The 17046-nt window shown below is 42.7% G+C and overlaps 1 protein-coding gene across 2 annotated transcripts in view; it reads left to right on the top strand.

Annotated features, from left to right (window-relative positions):
- Sgcg (sarcoglycan gamma) overlaps positions 1-17046 on the top strand; it is a 77342-nt gene that overhangs the window by 19244 nt on the left and 41052 nt on the right. Inside the window, exon 1 of one of the 2 annotated variants that reach the window (XM_006986323.4) lies at positions 9048-9394. The exons of the other annotated variant lie outside the window; for it this stretch is intronic. The gene's annotated coding sequence lies outside the window, so the exon portion shown is untranslated. Of the gene's footprint in view, positions 1-9047; positions 9395-17046 lie in introns of those variants that run through there. 2 annotated transcript variants of the gene reach the window in all.

Genomic DNA, 17046 nt, shown 5'->3' with positions numbered 1-17046 from the left:
TGAAAACAGACACAGAGATCTCCTGTACACCTCCTTCTTTAGACATGCACAGCCTTCCCCACTGTCCACATCTTCACTAGAGCACCACATACCTCATGCGTCTCAGTCCATGAACCTGGGTTGGCACATCACCCACAGTCCACAGTGCACACTGGAGTTCCTCCCTTCTGTTGTACATGCTATGGGTTTTGAAAAACACAAAACAACATGTATAACATAAACAAAAGTTCCATAGCCCTGGCAGTCTTCTGGGTTCCCCTCCTGTCTGCCTGCTCACCAATGAAGTTTTGCTTGGTTAGAACTGGAATTCCACACCACAGAGCCTCTTCGGATCAGCTTCTCTCACTTAGCAATGTGCACTGATGTCCTCTACTCCTGAAACTCCTTTGATGGATAATCTTCGGTGTCAACTTGGCAGGATCTAAAATGTACTAAGACATCAGTGAGTCTCCTCGTTGGGTGTGTCTGTAAGGATGTTTCCAGACAGTGCTAACTGAGGAAAGAAAACTGGGGTCCCAGCCTGAATAAAGAGGAAAATGAGAAATCCAGCTGAGCACTGGAATCCCTATTTTCTCTCTTTCCTAATCTGTCTAGATGTGAGCAAGCTCCTGTCACTCGAGCTCTTCCCACCTGCCAGCATGCCTTCCTGGATAGAACAGACTGTATCCCCTCAAACTGTGAGCTAAAGAAATTTTACTTTTTTGTGTGCTTTCTGTGAGATTATTTTTGGGGGCACAGTCTTAAGAAAAGTAAGTAATATAGCGTCATAGCACCTGCCTTTTTAGTGCTGAGTAATATTCCATTGACTGTATATACCACAGTTTGTATACTCGCCCATAGAAGGAATATTGATTGCTTCCAAGTTTTGGTGATTATGAAAAACCTATCATGGATAAATATTCATGTGCAAGTATTGATGTAGATGTAAGTTTTCAACTCTTCAAGGTAAATAGTAAGGAGTATAGGTGCTAGGTTGTATTGTATAAAACAGTGTTTAATTTTGTAGGAATCTGGTAAACTGTCTTCCAAGGTGGCTGTACTATTTTGCATTTCTACTCCGTGAACAGGATACTCCTGTTGCTGTACATGCTGGCCAGCGTTTGGTGCTGTCCATGTTCTGACTTGGTTCTTCCTAACATGTTGCTCTGACTTGTGTTTAAGGTATGATGCAGTGTATCCTTTCATGTGCTTAGTCATTTTCTGTATATCTTATCTTCAGAGGTTCTGTTACAATCTCTGGCCCAATTTTCAGTGTGTGTTTCTTACTGTTGAGTGTTTAGAGTTATAGTTGGGCTTTGTGCAGATTCTTATCAACCATCTGCAGATATTTTCTACAATGGGCTCACATATTTTTCATCCTGTCAGCCACCTTTTGTGAAAGGAGATGAAAATCTAAGTTTTGATGATGTTCTGCTTATGTGCCTTTAATGTTATGTCTGGAAATTCACCGTCAAACCCAAGGCCATCTAGATTTTCTCCCATGTTATCTTCTAGGAGTTTTATAGATTTGCATCTTACAGTTATATTTATGATCTATTTTGAGTTAATTTTGTGAAGAATATAAAGTCTGTGACTAAATTCTTTTATCCCATGCAGATGTTCAGTTGTCTCAGTGTCTTTGCTGAAAAGACAAACTTAGCTCCATTGTGTTGTCTTTGCCCTTCGTAAAAGTTCTGCAGACTGGCTTTATTTGGGTCTATTTCTGGTCTTTCTAGTTCTCTCTCTCTCTCTCTCTCTCTCTCTCTATATATATATATATATATATATATATATATATATATATATATCAGTTTTAGAGGTTTCTATTGAGATGTACTCATGGTCAAAGATCCTTTCCTCAGCCATGTCCTGTCTATGAAGAAATCTATCACATCATTCTTCATGCCTGTTCCAGTTCTTTTGCCTCTAGTATTTCTTTTGTTACTGTTATTTCTCTGAGTTTTCATCTCTGCTCACATTGCCTGCCTGTCTTGTATGCTACCTGTTTCTTGTTTGTTATATCCCATAATATACCATACTAGTCAGGGTTCTCCAGAGAAACAGAACTGATACACACCACACACACACACACACACACACACACACACACACACACACACACACACTATCACAGTGGCTTACAGGCTATGGTCTATCTACTCCAACAATGTTGTCTTTGACAAAATGTCTAAGAATCCAACAGCTGTTAGGTCTATGAGGTTGGATGTCTCAGAGGATCTTCATTGTATGTCAGAATCTGCTAGGAAAGAGGGGGAAACGCTTGAAGAAAGTCAGAGAGGTGATGAAAATATATAGAGTCTATGAAGTGGTGACTGGGGCTTGCAGGATCGCAGACAGGAGGTTCTAAAGCAACTCTGATGCTTCCTCTCAGTTTCTCGTTGCCACCCATCACTGTCCCCCTCCTCATGTCAGAGCATCCTCATACTGTCCTCATCTTTGAGGCACCACACTTCCATAGTCACGATACCTCTAGTACTCTAGTGGGAAAAGATATTTGAGAAAACAAATTTTGGGTTAATGAGATGGGATGAGAGGCACTCAGGAAGGGACATAAGTGGAACACTGTTAGTCACACTAGACTGCGTGGGAATCCTAGCGCCTCTTAAAAGGAGACAATGGCTGCTGGGTGAAAATGACAGATCTAAAGATGTCTAAAGATCTTTAGATGCTGAGCTAAACTGACAGATCACGTCTACGGTTAGAACAGACACTCAGCAATAAAGGCCTTTAAAGGTGGGGGCTGGAGAGAGGACAGCTCAGTGGTTATGAAAGACCCCCGAAGGCAGTCTTCCCTCTGGAGAAACCCTCGCCCAGAGATCACACCGAGACCACAAGTCAGATGCAAACAGCAAGAGGCTTTATTCAGGAACACGGGTACCCGGGGCAACACAGTCCCTTAAGAGGCTCAAGAGACTGGCGCGCCGACGGGCTGGAGTGGAGGGTTTTTATAGGGTCTGGCAGCAGGAGCACCAGGAGCATGGTTTACAGGGTTCTGATTGGACGATTCAAATGAGGCCAGGTTCAAACTCAGGACAGTTCGTGGTTTTTCCCCGAGCTCGACACGCCTGTTGACTTGGTTACAAGTTGTTTTTCTGACCTATAGTACCCTGTTCTGGGGCCAGGTGGCCGACCGTTAGATACCCCGTGCTTTTCAGACCTTACTCGAAATGGTGTTAGGCTAAGCTAGTATGCTGGGGTCTTTCAATTAAGGGCACTGGCTGCCCTTGCAGAGCACCCACATACAGTATGTCTAAATGGTGGCTCACAACCATTCCTGACTCTGATTCCAGGGGATCCAACACCCTCTTCTGGCCCCCATGGGCACTGTGTACATGTGGTGCACACATATTCACATAGACAAAACACTCATGCACATAAGAAGAAAAACAAATCTTTCTTAAAGGGTCTTTTAAAGGTTAAACATGGAAAGGAAGAGCTAAGTCAGCTCAGAGAGAGGAAGAGAAAGTGGACGGGCAGAGGAGGCACCAAGGATTTTAGATGCTTGTTTGTTCATGAACCGTTCTGATCAATTTCTTCCTTAACCTGCTGTGTGTATTTGGCTTTGATGGTTACCCTCATTGCTTCTTCTGAGAATCTGACTTCCAGAAATAAGAATTGCTGCCCACCAAGTAAATTAATAGAGTTCTACCATCTGTTCCCTGTGAATGATGCAAAGTCATACCTTCATTGAAAAGCTGTCAGAACATTATAACTCTTTCAGGGTCAGTCATGGAACTTTAACATTTCAGGAGAGGTTCTATTTTCTCTTCTGAAATTGAAGTTTTCTTTTTCTTTTAGTATTTTTCATACCTCTTACATTATCAACATCCCAAGATCCCTCATTTATTACATGTGTGTTTTTACTCTGTCTGCCCTGATTGTACTGAATTAGGCTTTGACCCTAAACCTTATTTCCCAACTTCCTCCAAAAGAGCATGATAAATACAAAGTATTTGCATTTAGTAATCTAATAATCAATCTAATTTTTGTTGATATGTCAATTCTGGATGGAATCTGAATTCTGAGCTGAAGAGGTAGCTTACATTGTAGAGATTTTGCTTAGCATGAAAAAAAAAATCTGAGTTTGATCCTTAGCTTCCCCTGCTCCCAATAAACTAGACATGATTGCTTAGAATAGCACTGGAAAATAGAGGTAGGAGGCTCAGAAGTTCAAGACCTTCTTGGGAAACATGAGACTCTGTTTCAAAAAAACAAATTAGAGAAACTGGAAAGAATTAGCCAGGATCTTGCTGTATAATCTAGGTCATCTTCAACTTTGTAGCAATCCTCCTGACACAATGGTCTCTGGTCATTGTCTTGAGAATATTTTCTTCCACAATGGTCTCTGTGATGGTTGGCTTCATTTGTCAATTGGACACAATTTAGAATCTCTAGGGAAGAGAGTCTCAATGAGTTGTTCACAATGTGTTGGCCTGTGAACATGTTTCTGGGGCATTGTCTTATTAGTTGATGTGGGAAGACCCAGCCCATTGTGGGTGGAACCATTCCCTAGGCAGGAGGTCCTGAACCATATTAGAGTAGAGAAATTTAGCTGAGCCCAAGCAAGTGAGCAGGTATGTGTTTATTTCTCTCTGCCTTGACTGTAGCTCTACTGTGACTGGCTGCTTTGACTATTCCACAATAATAGCCAGTCAATGGAAATCATGAGCTAAAATAAACTCTCACCTAAGTTGCTTTTTGTCAGGACATCTAATCAAAGCAACGGAAATGAAATGGGAACAGTCCGTTGGTCGTTGTTTATTCTCACTCTGGAGACTTCCAAGGTTATGACTCCACTATCTGCCCACTACACTCTATGATTTGGATGATTTCATTTAACAGAGATCACATGGTCCAGTGAACCAGGAAGATGTTGGCATGAGATCTAGGTAACACTGAGGAATGCATGTGTCTCAGAAAGCCGGTACCATATCTTAAAGGCCCTCTGAAAGCTTTAAACAAATAAGTGATGTGGGATGGATCATTGGTTCGGTGAGAAGCCCTTTCACCGCTCTAGTGGTGATGCGACCTGGGGGAATGGGGCTGATAAATGAGACAGATTAAAGTCTTATGCAATAGCCAACTTTTTCAGAGCATCAACTTATACTCTGAGAGTTAAGAAGAATAACATGAGTAAAGCATACAATCACAAGGACAAACCGCACGTGGCAAAAACATTGTTTTCCATAGAGGCATAAACATTTAATTGAATAACACCATCAAGCAATAATTAGTAATCTGAAGTAAACTCACTCCTATCCAATACATCTGGGAGGAGCATGAAAAAACATTCCAAGAACAATTCTGTGTTTTGAAGAAACTAAGGTTACAAGACTCTTGTTTTCTTAGAGTTCTCTCACACACGCTCAGAATTCTCCTCACATGGTTCCATTTCTGGACCATGTTCTGACAAATCCCTATCTGAGATATATATATATATATATATATATATATATATATATATATATATATATATATATATATATATATATATATACAGACAGAGACAGAGACAAAAGGACACACAGAGAGACACAGAGAGTGACTAAGAAAGACCCCTGAAATCAACCTCTGGCTTCCACATACATGTGCATACATGTGCATGTACATCCATCAGTACATACACACACACACACACACACACACACACACACACACACACACACACACATATATATATACAGGATTATGTACATAGTATACACACACAGCAACACACAAAAATGCATTGCAAGATGTGATATTTTCAACTTATGATAGGAGGTCCATCCACAATGGGGTAGCATCACATCTCCATTTCAGTCTATTGCAAAGTCAGGTTGTAGGGTCAGAGTTGAGATGTAGACTTGTGTCCAGCTATTGAGGAGAAAGGTCGGGACTGGGTCCACGTGAACTAACAGGTGGGTGGTGAACACCATGTGGACAGAAGAAAATTCCAGTAGGCCACATCATTCGTGGGAACTAAACCAAGATGACCTGGAACTGTTGGGAGCTCTAAGCGGGGCCATTACAGTGGTGATGCTGGATGTCTTCTTCTTGATGGAACCAGGATGAAAGTGTTGGACCTTTTCTTCAGCCTGATGTGTCTCATAAGTCCTCAGACCTACTTTTTTTTTCCTGATATGATTTTAATATGCGGTGTGTTCCTACCGTCTAAACTCACCCTGGTAAATTGATGGGTGGCACCCTCTCTACTTCCAGAAATCAGTCTGCATTGCACTGTGTGCCAGGAAGATGGTGCTTTTCATGTGTCCATCTAGTTGTGGCACCATCCTCTATCCTCAAAACAAACCCAATGCTTCTCTTGGGGGCAAGAAATAATTTAGGGCAGTGCACAGCCTGCTCTCAATACACCTCCAACTCCATTTGTCCACATTGTAAGACAGACAGACAGACAGACAGATAGATGTTACTCTCCTAAAAGTCAAAAGATAGTACCTTATATATTTAGCAATGAGAATTGGGGCTGTGTAAGTAGTGACCTGTACACTTAGCAAGAAGAAATGGGGCTGTGTGTGTGCTTGGATATATGAAAACCATATCAGGAAACCAGGCCCAAGAACCTGTTGAACACAGCACACTAAGGAAAGGGTACAACACTTTCCCCTGGACCTCACAAGAGGAGGATCTCTAACACTGTGATGCTGATGGCCCCAGTGACCTGTCATCTGACCACAGGGTGTATGCATCAAAAGACCAACAGGCAGAGAACTTCCCACTGTCCCTGGGACTTGAGCTTGGGCTGAGTGCTTGATCTGTTGACCCAGGCTACTGGGATTGCCACACGTCTGTCACCCCATATGTTCATCTGGATCTAGACCTGTCCACTGCCTCTTCAGCGCACACACACACACACACACACACACACACACACACACACACACACACACACACTTTACTTCTGCTTGCTGTGATCAATTCTTGAGTCTGGGTTCAACTCTTACCAGTTGCCTCAGTATCTCCAGAAGATGGGAGAGCTAGTTACCTGGGAAGAGCTAGTTACCTGACAGCAGCAGAGCCTTCTTCCCCATCCTATCAGCTCCCAGTTCTGCCTCCCAGTGCTCTTGGAAGATCCTTGATGCTGCAGTGGCCTTTTAAACACTTTGTGGCCATTGTGTGTGTGTGTGTGTGTGTGTGTGTGTGTGTGTGTGTGTGTGTGTGTGTGTTTACTGTGTGGTACATGAGGTGTGGTCCAAGAATTAACACTAATAGTTAAGACAAGAAAAAAGAAGCTGTGTTTGCCTCAGCAGGCTGTCAAGGAAATAGAGATTATTTGGCAAATTGAAGCCAACGAAACTGCCTTATCTAATTTATTGTTAGTCAATAAATTCTGATACTATGGAAGGGCACAGACATGTTCGCCTGTTTCTGACATAGCATACTTATGACATAGATTCATTTTCATTGATCAATTTGTGCTTTGATTTCTTTTATGATGTGGTGAGTGTTTGAGTCTAACTTAACCCTGGGACATTACTACCCAAACCTCTGGTTTCACTAGGGCTGTCCACACTGAGAAAACTTGAAAGACAGGGACCAGGACAAAGGTTGTAGCCCTCTAGGCACTGCAGTATCATGCTAGAAAAAGAGAATAAGATGACACCAGGCTAGACCACAGAAGTGTGATGGCCATACATGGATGCCACGGATGTACTGAATAGGTGTGGAAGCCGTGATGGCCATGCATGGATGCCATGGGTGTACTGAACAGGTGTGGAAGCCAAGCCAGCTTTCTGGTCCTTTCTACTCATGTCTCATTAGCCATGGAACCTTGAACACTTTACTTGGTCTTAGAGTTACTTATGGTCTCTTCTGTACATCTTTAAAATGCTATAATTCCATTGAAAACATATCATGTGTGAGTTTCAGACTTAAGCTAGACCTACATTAGAAATATAAAAATCTTACTCAATAATTTCAACTGACCTATAATATCAGACACATCTTTGAATCCTTCTCACTTGGAGTTGTGAATGTAGACATTGATAACATGAAATTACCTAAGTGTGAAGGGAAAACATGCATAACGCTTGACTGACATTAAAAAAAATCCCCAATGACAAGTGCCTGGTTACAAATCCAGTTGACCTACCAATGAAAAGGGCAACATTGAAACCTTCGACTGTGTCCCATTTCAATCAGAACACAGAGTTAGGACTTTCAAACTTGCATTTTTCCACCAGTGTGTGCATGAAAGGTGAAGGTGTCATCCTTGGCAAATGGGTGAAGTATTTGTATTAAGAATTGATAGTTGTGCTCTGGTTTTCAGTTTGAACTGTCACAGCAGACAAAATTGTGTGTAGAGGATCCATGAAAGATTTCTAAGTGCCCTGTAAAATGATTTGAAACTGTCCTGGTTTAATTTAAGGCCTGCAGCTGTTCCTGTAGAGAAGCATCAAGTTTCAGAGTTACAAAGACACAATGCAAATAAACAGAGAGGGAGTGTCTGTCTCCCAAGGGGAAAGTAAGATTAACCCTGTGCGTCCTTGTGGCCCTGCTCCTTCTACGCAAGGTCTGCTGCTAAGACATAAATCTCAAAGCATGTCATTTAGTCTGTCTTAATTCATGTTGCCAGGCAGCATACAAATAACTCAAAATAAAAGATTAAGATGATTCAAAAGGTTGATATATTTATGCCTGATAAAAATTAAATGATCTAAATATTTTTTTAAATAAAGACATTTAGCATCAGATGGTTACATTCACATAATTTGTTAAACGGATGTATTACCTTTCTTGAAAAGAACTGTCATCATTTTAATGTGTAAAGCTGATTTACCTTCTGTTTCTTACAGTAACCGTGATGTAAATGTCTTTCTCAAATAATAAAGTTTTTTCACTTACAGTGGGACTTAAGGAAAGTGTTTTTCAAAGACAGACTGTTTGTTATTGGATAGTTTCCTCGTCTCTGGGTAAGAAATGGAACCCTTAAAGCAGGGAAGCCTAAAGTCTGAGCTGTGAGCTACTGCGATGTGACTGTGGTGAGGCTTGGCATCAGAGTTCACCAAAGAGGCCTGCTTACTCTTTCTCCTGCAAGAGAATGGTTCCTTTCCGAAAGTGGAGCAGGGTTTACATGTCAGGGTGCTGGCTTTGCAGAAATGGTTGGGATTCTGTGTGGCCCTGGCTTGGGTTTGGCACACCCGAGAGTACCGGCTGGAAGTGGTTCCCAGTTTTAGGAGAGTCTGAGCCATTGAAGTCACCGGGTAAAATTAGATTTGCCTGTTGCTGCAGGAGGGGCAGAAATCTGAGCTGAGGGAGCCTTTTCTCGGGGCAGAGCCAGTGAAGTCAGTGTCTGCCTCGTCCTACACAAATGGGAGTTTAAATCTTTCCACCCCCACAGAGCTCGGCCTCGCATCTGGAATCAGTTCATCAGTGTGGTTTCTGAGTCGCTAAGGTAAGCAAACAGCTTGGATTTTATGATTAATGTGTAGTTTATAAATCAAATAGGTACAAGGTTCCTTACCCCCCCCCCAGTAGCATAATGGTCAATAATCTGAAATAATGCTGAATGAATTCTCTCAATTGTATTTTAATTATTAACACAGTCCAGTTCCCCCTCACTTCACCTGAGTTAGCCGTCCCAGTAGTTTCTGTGCTCTGCAGTCAGCCTGGCTGTGTGGCTGACATTATACACTTGTCATAACGATGTGGCTGTGTCACGGGATGTGGACTCTGACAGTTAAACAGAGAAGGCATACTCTTTAAAATCATCTTCAACTCCACCCAGGCCTTTCTGGTAGACTGAGTCTGACGATGCAGACTTTCTGGGTGGTTTTCTTAGAGACACTAGTAGGTGAAAATGGGACAAAGGTCAAGGTGCTTTGAGAATGAATAACACTAGAGTGAACTGTCAAGCCAGCTCCGGAACTGTTCCCAGACTGTTTCCCTCACTAGATTTGGAAAAAATGAAAGTGTTATACACAAACAAAAGCCATCCTGCGGGGTAACTGTAAAGAGGAACGTGCTTTTGATTGCTCAAATTAGGGTTGTTTCTTGTGTTACTAAGTTACTGCATGGTGATTGGAAAATGTGAGTTACTTTTAAAGGAATGAAGGAAACCAGGGAAGAACAACTGGGCTGGTTGAAAGATTAGCTCCAGGACAGGGAGTCTGGGTTCACAGGAGCTATAAAAACCTGCCCTGTTTGCTTTTTTTTGCCTCTTTTCTTGGAAATATCTAGATACAAGGAGGTCAACTTTGGGAGTTTCAAAACTAGTGGTTCAAGAGGAGTTAATTTTGTGAGTTCTAGAATGGCTTGAGATTTTCTTTTAAAGCCAAAGAGACAGTAGTGTCTCACACTGGTTAGGTCTGTCATTCTGAAGACTGTCAGGTTCCCAAGTGACCTTGACAAAGATGGCAGTTAAATACTGAAAATAACACCCTTCCATCTTGTCCTATAAAAATACACTTCCTGGGGCTTGAGGTATAGTTCTGTGATCTAGTGCTTGCCAAGCATAGGTGAAGTCCTGGGTTCACAAGTAGTTAGATGATGATGATGATGATGATGATGATGATGATGATGATAGATAGATGATAGATAGACAGATATATATATATATCTGGGACAATGATCTTCCAGTCATTAAGCTAAATGCAATTAACTGCTATTAAATGCAATATGAAAACTAACACGGACTGTAGACTACAGTGGCGCCTGCTCCATTCAGTGCTGTGTGGTGGTGTTCTGTTTCAGTACCTCCCTCCCCTCTGGCCAACCAAGACCCCTTGCTGCTTGCCAGCCATACCCAACTTCCCTGCGGCTTCCTAAAGAAAAGGAACAGAGCTCTGAGACTAAGTCTGCCACTAAGTCTGCATTCCTTCAGGCCACGCCTTCTTTCTACCTCCCCTCTTAGATCAGTATCTATGTAGCTCTAACCTTGTCTGGCCCCATGACAAAGCCCTATAGTTCAACTCTTGAGTCTGGGTTCAACTCTTACCAGTTACATCAGTCTCCAGCAGACCTCTGGGAGAGCTAGGCACCTGACAGCAGCAGAGGCTTCTTCCTCATCTCTATCAGCTCCCAGTTCTGCCTCCAGTCCTCTTGGAAGATCCTTGACTCTGCAGTGGCCTTTTAAACACTTTGTAGCCATTCTGGTGTGTGTGTGTGTGTGTGTGTGTGTGTGTGTGTGTGTGTGTGTGTGTGTGTGTGTGTATAAGGTGTGGTCTGAGAATTATCATAAGTAGTTAAGACTGGAAAAAAGAAGCTGTGTTTGCCTCAGTTGGCTGTCAGGGAAATTGAGGTTATTTGACAAAGTGAAGCTAATGAAATTGCCTTACCTTCAGCTCTACAGCCTTCTTATAACAACTGTAAAACCTGTCCCATTCTTTCCTATTTCTTTCCCTATAAACACTTTTTAATTTTGTCTTGTTGTCACGTAGGGAATTTTCTAGGGAAGTCTATACAGGAGTATTTTGTATTTTGTAAGGAGTAAGTAAAGTCCTGAGTGAATATGTATTGTTTGATAAGGGCCAGCCATGTCAAGGACCCTAATGACTTAGACCCATGGGAAATGGCAGGGCCTTTCCAGGGCGAGGCTTCGAGGAATTGCAAAGCCTTGCCTCAATGGTCTCTGGGTAGGTGTTGATGCTGTGTGAAGAAGACATCCACCACAGCTTTCTCTGCCTGCCCGGCTGTTCCTACAGAGGGACTCCCTTTTCAGCTGTGTAGGACAACTTCTTGTTTATCTGTGTGTAATAACCCTGCCTCACTGTCTATCTGTATGCAATAACCCCAGCCCTGTGCAACTATAGATCATAAACATACTGAGCTTCTCCATCAGAGAGCCCAGCCCACCCAATACCAGCTTCCCTGTGTCCATGTGTCTGTCCTTTCTTCATTCCCCCATGGACCCAAGTCAGGGTTCTGGGACCCAAGCTGTGCAAGGACAAGGCAGTAATTGGTGGCTTTCATAGAGCATTTCAGACTTCTCTCAATCTCCCTCAAAACACCTAAGTCAGCTGGACTTTAGGGTGACTGGTGTCCATGCAGCACAGATAAACAAAGAAAAAACTATTTGTTAAGTATATATTAGGAGGAATTGATAGTGAAAATCATTTTTATGTGATCACTATTTAAAATATTTTAGTATGAATGTAATGTAGAAAGCATATTAATAAGTAAGATCTCTTATTTAATCACTTTAGTAAATTGGCATTGGAAAGACTTTTGATTAATACATTGTAAAATAGTTACAAGGTAGGGTGTAATATTGCAATATGTCTATGCATGAAATCAGGCCAATTAGTATATCTATTATCTTAAATACATATTGATTCTTTGTGGTGATAACACTCCAGATCCTAGATTCTGGTTATTTTGAAACACATGATGTATTTTTTAAACTACAGGTAATAACTGGTTTGTTGCCCTGACAAAATATCAGACCAAATGCAACTCAAGAAAGGAAGGATTTATTTCCACCCACAGTTTGAAGCAGTATAGTGTGGGAGAACAGCTCCCACCTTTTGAATGGTTCTTATGAGAGAGGGATAAGAAAATATTAGATAGAAAGAGAGCCCTAGTCGATGAGAAGAAAGACAGAAACACAGGATAGCTTCAGGAGGGCCTTTTCCATTTATTCAAAAGGGCTTTTTATAACAATGCCAAGGGATGGGGCAAAAGACCTCCCCCTTGCTAGACCAAAGCACACGGCACAGCCAAGTGTAGACCATTCCAAATACCTGGTAACCAAGTTCTCACTAGGAAACCTCTGTGGGTTGCTGCAGTATAGTCCATCATTGTGGAGAAGGCATGGCAGTAGGAACAGAGACAGCTGGCCAACCTCTGTGGTGATATTTTGTTGTAATCTAATAAAACTTGCCTGAAGATCAGAGGACAGAGGCAGCCACAGAGTTAGCCACAGGGGTCAGGTAGTGGTAGCACACGCCTTTAATCCTAGCACTCTGGAGGCAGAGATCGTCTGGATATCTGTGAGTTCAAAGCCACCGGGGACTACACGAGATTAATCCAGTTTGAAAGAGAAACAGCCGGGCAGTGGTGGAACACATCTTTAATTCCACCACTTGGTATCACACACCTTTAATCCCAGCACTAAGAAGGCTGAGACAGGAAGTGATATGGCTGGGCAGAGAAAGGAATATAAGGCGTGAGGGGACAGGAATTAGGCTCTTTCCAGCTGAGGACTCAGGCATTTCATCTGAGGATTCGTGGAGACAGTATCTTCTCTTTTCGGCTGAGGAATTGGCAAGGTGAGAAGTGACTGTGGTTTGTTTCCTCTGATCTTTCAGCATTTACCCCAATATCTGGCTCCAAGTTTTTAATTAAAAGACCATTTAGGATTCGTGCAACAAACCTGTGTACTTGCAGTCAGGAGTTAAGAGAAGGTGAGAGATGAATGCTGGTGTTTAGTTGGTCCTCTCTCCTCTTTATTCAGTCCAAGATACAAGTTCATGGGATGCTCTCACCTTTATTCAGAGTGGGTATTCTCTCAGCTAAACTTCTCTAGAAACACTCTCACCTAAAGGTGTATCTCCTAGGTGGTTCTAAATACAGTCAAGTTGATAATGAAGGTTATTTTTTAACCTACTGTGAGATAGACCACAAGATGCTATTTCTCCTAACTATAATCTAGCACCTGTGGATCAGTCTTTTTCATCCCTCCCTACCTCAACTTTCCCAGCCTCTGGAAACCAACATTCCACTCTCAACTTCTATGAAAAGTCATTTATTTAAGTATTTATCTATGTATTTATTTATTTATTTTTGGAGACAGGGTCTTACTATGCAGCTCTGGCTGTTCTGGAACTAACAATGTAGACCAAGCTAGCCTCAGACTCACAGAGATCCACCTGCCTCTGCTCCTGAGTGCTGGGATTGAAGAGTCTACCACTATGTCCACCTTTGCTTGACTTTCCATGCCTGGCTTATCTCACTTAACATTTCCATGCCCAATACCACCCATGCTGTCACCAGCAACAGGATTTTGCCATTTTTGTGGCTGAAGAACATTCCATTGTATTTATATACACTGCACTGTCTCTGTCCACTCAGCGGAAGCTGCATACCTTCTGTTGATTCTGTACTTTGATTTTTCTAACACTCAGTAGACATGGGATGCTGGAGTCGCCTCAGCACACAGATCTTGGTTCCCGAGCATACGGACCCTGTAGTGGGAATGTAGATGGATGTTCTGCTTTTAGCTTTCTGAGGAAACACATACTTTTAACTGTAATGTCCGGACTAATTTACATTCCACACATACTACGAAAGAGCTCCAGTTTCTCCACACTTTCACCAACATTTGGGATCCTTCATCTTTCTACAATAGCCGTTCTGATAGATATGATGCCACCATTATAGGTTTGAATAGTGATGGCAGCTTTTGTCAACTTGACAAACTAGAGTCGTCTGAGGTGACGCCTCAACTGAGGAATTGCCTCTATTGGGTTAGCCTGTGGGCATGCCTGAGGAACATTTTCTTTATTGATGGTTTGTGTGGGAGGGCTCAGATTACTGTGGGTGGTGCTACCCCAGGATGGTAGTCCTGGATGGTATAAGAAAGCAGGCTGAGTAAGTCATGAGGAGCAAGTCAGTAAACAGCTTTCCTCTGTGACCTCCGCTTGGGTTCCTGCCCTGACTTCCTTTGATGATGGAGTGTGATCAGTGTCCTTCAGTTTCCCTTTGGGCATCCATCACTTTTGTAACATTTGAGACATAGTGGCTGGCTTGGATATCATGCCTTCCCAGTTGTAGTCTCTATATCTTGACTGATAATATCACCCTGTGTTACACAACCTTGATATTGGAAACGGGATCACACAGCTGAGCGCGGGATCACAGCCACAAGAAGTGAAGTAGTCTTCCTCGCGCAGACAAGAAAACAGTAGGTGCCCAAACATGGTAGACATTCACAGAATTCAGTAGGCACTGACTGTAATATGATGCAGAAGAAAACACTGGGAACCCCCTGTAACATGTTAAGAAGAAAACAGTAGGTGCTTTCTATAATCTCACCCAGAAGAAAACCATAGGCACCTACCTTGCATTCACAGAAAAAACAGTGAAAGTGTCAGATCTTTCAACCGCTGTAGGAGCCCACAGAGGTTTCCTGGTGAGATCTGAGCTTGCTTTACCCAGCAGGGGTATGGACATGCATAAGAGGATGGATTGATCACATGCATGGTTACCAGGTGTTTGGAAGGGTCTGCACTTGGCTAGGGGAGGTCTTTTGCTCCACCCCTTGGCATTCCTTTAAAAAGCCCTTTAGAAGAGACAGAAGGTGGATAAAGACCCAGGCCCTCCGGAGGCTATCCTGTGTTTCTGTCCCTCTCCCCTCTATATTTCTATCTAAATCTCTTATTCCTCACTCTTCAAGAGTACTCTGACAAAAAAAGTGAGAGCAGGTCCCCCACAAACCACCACACTTGGATTCCTGTTTTCAGATATACTTCGTATAGTACTAACCCAATAACTATTAGGTACTCACGAAAACACAAAGAAAACAGAAGGTGCCCACTGTCATGTGATACAGGAAAATTAGGCATCCTCTACAATGACTCAGAGAAAACAGAACAGTAGGTATTCACTATCACATGACAGAGGGAGGCAGCCAGTAGTCGGCGTCCACTATCGCCTGACGCAGAAGTGCTGTGTCCAAGCCCTCAGCAGTTGCTCGTAGCATTTTGTTACCACTGTTGCAGCCAATACAACTTTCCTGTCCCTGCATGATGTATGTGCAGTAACTCAGGGACCGATGCTTCGCATGCTGAGAATGGAAGTCAGGTTGGTAGTGTGTTGCTGGAGAGCTTCTCTCCAGGTTCCACCAATCCCCGCAGTCCCACAATCCACATATAAAATAATCACTCAGACAGTTATATTACTTATAAACTGTATGGCCGTGGCAGGCTTCTTGCTAACTGTTCTTATATCTTAAATTAACCCATTTCTATAAATCTATACCTTGCCACGTGGCTGGTGGCTTACCAGAGTCTTTACATGCTGCTTGTCCTGGCGGTGGCTGCAGTGTCTCCCCCTCCTTCTTCCTGTTTCCCCAATTCTCCTCTCTCTTTGTCCTGCCTATACTTCCTGCCTGGTCACTGGCCATCAGTGTTTTATTTATATAGAGCGATATCCACAGCAGTAGTGACTAACACCAGGTTGTGTTTAAGGCTAAGGAGGCCGAGCGACACCATTTTCATTACGGCCCTTTAACACATGCATGTTGAGGTGACTTAAGTACCGTTCTTGCCCGGTGGCTGTGCCGAATGGAAACGTGTGTCATTTGCCACAGTTCAGCCTCCTGTTGCTGATGACTCCCACGGTCAAGCACTATGTGCTTACACGGTAAAAGTGTCAGGTTTCTGAGTGCGCTGACTAAAAACCAGGACAAAACACCGAGGGAAGTAGAGAACGGAGTTGCTTACTGTTGGAAACACAACACTGGGTTCTGACATGAGCCTGTGGCTGAAGTGAACAAAGCCAGACCACAGCGTTGTAAGCTAAAAAACTGTAGGGCAGTCAGCTGGGCCTTTGCTCTTCCCTTCTGTCCCTTCTAAAAAGACGTTCATCTGGGTTTGTCAGGGTCTGAGTGCCGTGTTCTGGTGGCTTGGTATACTTCTTGAGGACCTTTGTAAAAAAACTGCCATTTTAAAAGCCAATCCCGCTATAAAAGAGCAAGAACAATTGTATGACCATTTAATGTGGATGTGTTTGTGAGCACGTCTACATGGTGCCCTGTGTTACTTGCATGCATGTATAATAGGGCTATCTATGTGCTATTCTGATCATCGGACTGCTTGGAGAGAGTCCAGAATTATGACCCAGCAGCTTCTCTGTATTGAGGTAAATCAGATAGAGTGACTTGGGCAAAAATGAAGCAGAACTATCTCTAAAACTATTTGGTCATTGAAATGTGGTCGTGAATTTGGGACAATGATGAAAATGGAGTCATATTATTCATTTTACTATGAGAAGGACTACTACATATATGTAGATGCACATGCATATTTATAACTCAGTCATGTAAATCCATGTAGAGGTTCATATTCATATTTCAGTCCTGTGTGGATGGAGCAATAGAGGCCAGAG

This window comes from Peromyscus maniculatus, chromosome 9 (assembly GCF_049852395.1).
Source record: "Peromyscus maniculatus bairdii isolate BWxNUB_F1_BW_parent chromosome 9, HU_Pman_BW_mat_3.1, whole genome shotgun sequence".
Lineage (NCBI taxonomy): Eukaryota > Metazoa > Chordata > Mammalia > Rodentia > Cricetidae > Peromyscus > Peromyscus maniculatus.
The sequence above is the reverse complement of the archived record's forward strand: the minus strand, read 5'-3'. Positions and strand labels throughout refer to the sequence as shown.